This window comes from Cyrtonyx montezumae, unplaced genomic scaffold (assembly GCF_038088225.1).
Source record: "Cyrtonyx montezumae isolate F1298 unplaced genomic scaffold, pur_monq_1.0 scaffold_4, whole genome shotgun sequence".
Taxonomy (NCBI): Eukaryota; Metazoa; Chordata; class Aves; order Galliformes; family Odontophoridae; genus Cyrtonyx; species Cyrtonyx montezumae.
This window is the reverse complement of record NW_027072045.1, coordinates 29,935,708-29,941,707: the sequence shown is the minus strand read 5'-3', so window position 1 is coordinate 29,941,707 and position 6,000 is coordinate 29,935,708.

The window sequence follows — 6,000 nt, the reverse complement described above, 5'->3', positions numbered from 1 at the left end:
TTGATATTCAGTAAACTTCCCTTTAGAGACACCTGATAGGCACTGTATTTCTTTTTTACTTCATTAGTGACAGGATGCAAAAATCTCACTACAAACAGAAGAACAATATCTTGATTACAAATCATTTAACGGTCTATTCACTAATAACAGTTTTCCTCTGATAATAGATGTTATATGCTCTCTAAATCCTAATTAATTCTACTAAATAATGATACTGTAAAATGTGTAAAAACATTATTAACAGTCTACGAAACATTTAATTAACATAGCAATGGTATTTTTGTACTTCAAAGTGCACTAAGCAGACTAACTATGTACATGAAATACCACAGCAGTGTCCAGCAAATACTATTAGCTTTCTAGCCTTCTACCCTATCCTGTAGCTGTGCTAGTAACAAGAGAGATCCATTAGTAGAAATCAAAGTACTAACAACCACTGCAGCACAAAGATGAACAAAGGAAAAGAGCACAGCTATGTTCTCATAACAGCACTGCCTCAGGAATTGTCATAAGCCACGGGAAGCATTGCAGATGTGGCATGATTCCATGTGTCCCCAACAGTTGCACTTTCCTGTTATTGTCAGTGCACTCCTGCCCACTGCAAGCACCCTTCCAGAAGGCCTAGGTAGTTATCACAGCACTATGCCACTGTCTCGCTATGGGTACACTAAGATGTTTGTTGCAGCTCTCCTGTGGGCTGCAGAAGCTCAGTGCAGGGTTCCTAGTCAGATTTACAGGCTTCTATCAGAAACGTATTCAGACCTTTCCTTTTTATATTTGCATATGTTTTTTAAACCTTTCTGCTACAGAATCATAGAATATCCTGAGTCGGAAGGGACCTCCAGGGATCAAATACCCGCGTGGTCAAAAGACAGGCACACACACAGATGTATTCTTGTTTTGCAAGTTAGTTTTTCACCTCCAAATGATGGCAGAGTGCATCAAAGACAAAACTCGGAAGCCAGCAAGACTGAAGACCTTGTATCAGCCTTCCATGCTCCTAGAGAACAAGGGCAAACAGCTGGAAAACATGTCATAACATGTTCTACATTTACAATTGTCATAACAAAAACCTAATAGCCACCTCCCAGACATCCTCTATATGTCACATCTCTCTTTTTTCTGCACAAGTAGAGCATCCAAAACACTCAAATTTTCCCAAAACTGTGTAGGTCTTCCATTTTGTATTAGAGAATATTTCTGAAAAGAGATACATCTACATGTGCTTAACAGCTTACCCATAATCTTTTTTCAGGCATGAAAATTTTGAAACCTAGAGAGTTTATAACAGAGCTTCTTTCTCAGGATAGGTAGTTCTATTTGCCATGCAGTGAGATGTTCGAGTACTCCTTTAAAACATCTGCAGCATTATATCTATCTTTCTTTTTTCTAACGATGTCATGCCCTATTGAAGTAAGTAGAACACCAAAGAACTCGAACAAACTCAGCAACACTTCAATTAGTGTTGTAAACCTGATTTTCTTAGGAAGAACGTCCTTATTCAAAGGACAGCTTTTTCAGAGAATACATAAGGATGTTTCACTACCAGAACATCAGTTGAAGAGAATTCTAAAATAGGAACATGACACTACCACTGTAATCTGTATAAAATGTAAATACTAAACCTAATAAATTAGTTAAGAGCTGATTCAACACTTTTTGATGTGTATAGCTGCAGAGTGAATAACCCAAAAGAATAGTATTCACAGAAAACAGTGAAGAAGATGGTATATTTTGCTAGGCTTATCTGGACGGTAAACAGGCAACCAGTAAATAGAGAGAGGCTCACCTTTTGCAGATGGTCAAAGCTCACCAATAACTCCACAGGGGAGGGATCTCCAACAAGAAAACCTACCCCAGTGGTGGTCAGCCCTCAAATGGGGTCTGGGAGAGGTGGAGCCAGACTCCACTCCTTCTGGTCACACAGGTGAACTGCTTTCACCTGTGCTCCTGCAGCTGACTCAGTGCTCATCTCAGGTGCTCAATCAGTGGTTCAGGCCATGATTCAACAGTTCCCATATAATAGCATCTGCTAAAGTTATACATATTTGTATAATTAAGCTATTCAGTCCCCATGAGAAAGGGCTTTTGGGCTAAAAGAGCCAGATCTCTTCAGTTTACCTGTGTAAAATATCTGCAAGTTACAAGGGGAACTGTAGTAGTTACAAGTATGATATGTGGATTTATCCTAAATTATGACCAATGTCCAAACACTGGCCAGTTTTCATGAACTTCTAGAAACAGAAGTCTTGATGAGTACTGAAGACTTCCTTCCTTTGAAGTTTAACTGAAGGAAAATAGTTGAATTTGAGTGCTGATTCATTCAGACAAGACATCTGGCTTCATTACTTAAAACAAACTCAGAAGCAAGATGTGAGAGAGACAGAAGGGCCCCTCATGAGAGCCTCTGATTGCCTGCAAGCCAGACGAGGTCTGAGGAAGAAGAATATATATTTCTCTGGGATAAAGTGGAGATTGATAATACTGTTAGCTTTATCAGCAGATATATGTGTATCGAGGATCTGGACACCATTAAACTTGTTTTGAAATAGCCTGTAAATAAATCTAGAATTATAGTTCTTTCAGTTGGACTCCCAGTGAACACTTCCATCAAGCTGCACTGACCTCAAGGTCTTTTGCAGTCTTTTCTTAAAAAAGAAAATAAATTAAATTATTCTCAACAACTCAGACACTAATCCCCCAAGCTTACATCAGCCTGTTCATAACACATCAAAGCACAGAACTTTTCTCACTCCCTAGAAAACATTCAAGCAAGTAGACAAGCTAAGACTTTTTTTTTTCCTTTTCTTTTGCCAATCAACTTGTAAAACATATTAAGAGAGACATTTGAAGAGTGGTAAAAACTGTCTGCTCCTTACAAAGCTAACAATTTAGGATGCAAAACTTCTGAAGCAACGGCTAACTAATGCTGTTTCAAAACACTGCTGAAATATGTATCATAAGTAGTGGAACTCGCTTGATATTTCTGTACAGGTGCAGCTTTAAAATACCTAAGACTAAATATTTAGCAAGATAGCTTCCTAGCAACTTTCCTCAAGTGTCTGATAAGCAACAGCAACTAAAGGTTAACCAGGCCTGCAAGGAGGCTCTGGGCAAAAAGAACATTCAGCAGCTGACACGAGGACTAACAGTCACACCATCAACAAGATTGATACAGCTAACTGGTTTTCACTTGAAGTGTGCCTTTTTGCTTGCTTTCCTCTCCGTGCCCTTTAGGATGCCTGAAGTCAAGCTGTTCTTTTTATTGGTATTTGTTACAAAGAACACAGTTCACGTCAACCTGCACAAAGCGTGACTCCTTATTGAACACTGTTATTGAGAAAGGAGATTTTTGTCACAATACTGATCTCTAATCAGCTGTTACAGAGAGATGTAAGAGTTTTATGCATTAGCAAACACAGTTCTCCAAGTACTTATGTTACTGTGAAGAGTAATAGTTTGGAGACACTCTAGTTCTCAACAGATTCAATTCAGTGCTTAAGTTCTACTGCTCATCTACTATCAAATGCGGCTTAGTCAAAGAATTAGAAGCTATTTTACAGAATATCTTACTCAACTACAGGAAGTTGCGTTCATTTCCTAAGAAATGCATTAAGCACTAAAATAAGAAACACTTAAAGAGAGGCATGCATCACAAGTTTTCTAGATATAGAAATAAGTTATATCTAGAGTGCTAAGACAGTTTGATCCTGTTAGTGGATTTTTGTATTCCTGCAAAGAAAAATGATTGTTATCAAACATTATTAATACAGGACATTAAAACAATGTAATTTAATTACCCACAATTCTCATTTTCCCAAATTTTGGTTTTTAATTGTCAACTATATGTCCCAGTTATCTGCTAGGTTAAAGGGGAAGCCAAGGGCTTCATGACTGAAAAGAATTTCAAGGTAAATGTCACTCATCCCTGACTTGACTATACACATCTGACTGGAAACATGAAATTGTTGGTGATATGTAAAGAACCAGTTCCTACTGAGGAATTGAAAAACAATGCTGCTTTCATAATGATTTTTCTCTCATTTCAATTGGTATCTCTTCTTTTGCATAAAACATTGAACAATATTCACAGTATTAACCCCTTACTACCCCTTTTTGTGTGTATATTTATTTATTTATTTATTTTTAATAGAACTTTATTAAACAGATGTGTTTTTTGCTTTGTTTTTGAGTTAAAGGCAAGTCAGCAGTGGAGTCACTTTAAAAATAGAAGAATTCAGTCAGGTTAGCAATGACTAGTAAGCAAGGACTTACGGATGAAGGATTTTACATGATGAAACAGAATGAAAACATTCCTCTGTTGGGTAATAATGTAACACACTCTCTGAAACCTATACCAAGAGAAATATACACCAGTAATATCAACAAAGGAAAAGCAACATAAAAACTCAAAATGTATTCCAAGTTATTATTCTATTACTCCTTCAAAAAATACATATTCCAGCTGTCACTGGGTATCTACAGGGAAATCTCATGTGTGGTAACAAGCTGGCAAGAAACTGACATACACTCAGGACAGATAATAGCAGTAGTTGGCTGTGGAATCATGTGATTAATTTTATGGATACAAATACGTTTTTTTTATTGTGAAAGAGCCACTTTCAACAGCTGCTGTCACTCCCACCCAGGCTATTTGTTCACTCTTACTCCTGAACCCTAAATATTTTTCTGTGCCTGTAAAACCAGTGGTTTTATAGGCTCCTTGTAAATGAGATAGACAGAAAAATAAAATAAAGAAACCATCAAAACAAAAACAAACATACAAACAAACAAAACAAACAACTGGGTTGTTAATTTTCTTCACTTGCGCAGCTCTACCACAGCATGGCTGTACCACTGAACAGGAGAGAATATCGGCACTCAAAAAGAGACCCAGTCCTTCAGAAAACAGCAACAGGAGAGATTAACTTTTCAGAAAACAATTGTCTGCATGAAAAAAAAAAAAAGGAAAAAAAAAAAGGAAAAAAAAAAAGAAATATTAAAAATGCACCTCAAAAGACTATCACTTGGAAGACATAACTGTCAACACAACTGGTAGTCGTTTTGAGCACCAGTCAGAGTCTGGTGGAGGCCAGTAAGCAGTATGAACTGTTACCACTGATAGTGGTTTGTACAATACACTACCTACATGTTGGTCTGAAGGGAGAAATCAAGAACAGCATGAAGTGTGAGCAGTTAGGAGTTTCTTCTAATCCTCAGAACTGCATCCTCCAGTGACTGGAGTGATGTTGGCATAAATGGGACACTTGAAAGGAAGAATACTAGTGGAATAAGGACAGCTATAAGAGAACAGAAAGTCTGATTAAACAGTCTAAAAATAATAAGTAAAAGTCAGGGCCAAAAGATTAATCTACATGTAGTGCAAGAAGATCTGCAGAAATAAAGGGAATACAGGAAATACTAACAAGGCATTGCAATAGTGAGATAATTCTGAAGTTATCCCCTAGGAGTATTTTCTCACTGCCTATGTTTTTTGAGTCAGTATTGATTGTTCTACTGTTACCAAAGTTGGAGGTGAAAGTAAAATGTGCCTCAGGGGTGAAGCCTCGCAAATGGAAGGCCTCAGTTATTTAATAATCTCTTCATTGATCTGGCTCAAATTTGCTGTGACTGTGAAGCCATGAAGATTCTGCCAAGCCAGTCTCAGGGACAAGGACCAGGCACAGCACATTATTGTTATAACTTAAAATAATAATAATAATTCTATTAACTATTTTTGCAGATGGAGAAAAAATCTGGCAACAAACAAACAAACAAAATCTGTCAGTGCGTCCTGAATAGCGGAAGTCAAACGCAGCCAGGACTGCTGAGGATTTCAGCTTCACAGGATTATTTCAGACAAAGGGAATAAAACACGGGGGTTAGAAACAAAAACAAATCCATATGCTGCCTAAGGGAGGAGTGCTAAGCAAACACACAGTAATACATTAAGATCTTTTCCTCTCCACACAGCCTAAAATTCACCCAACAAGGAAACAC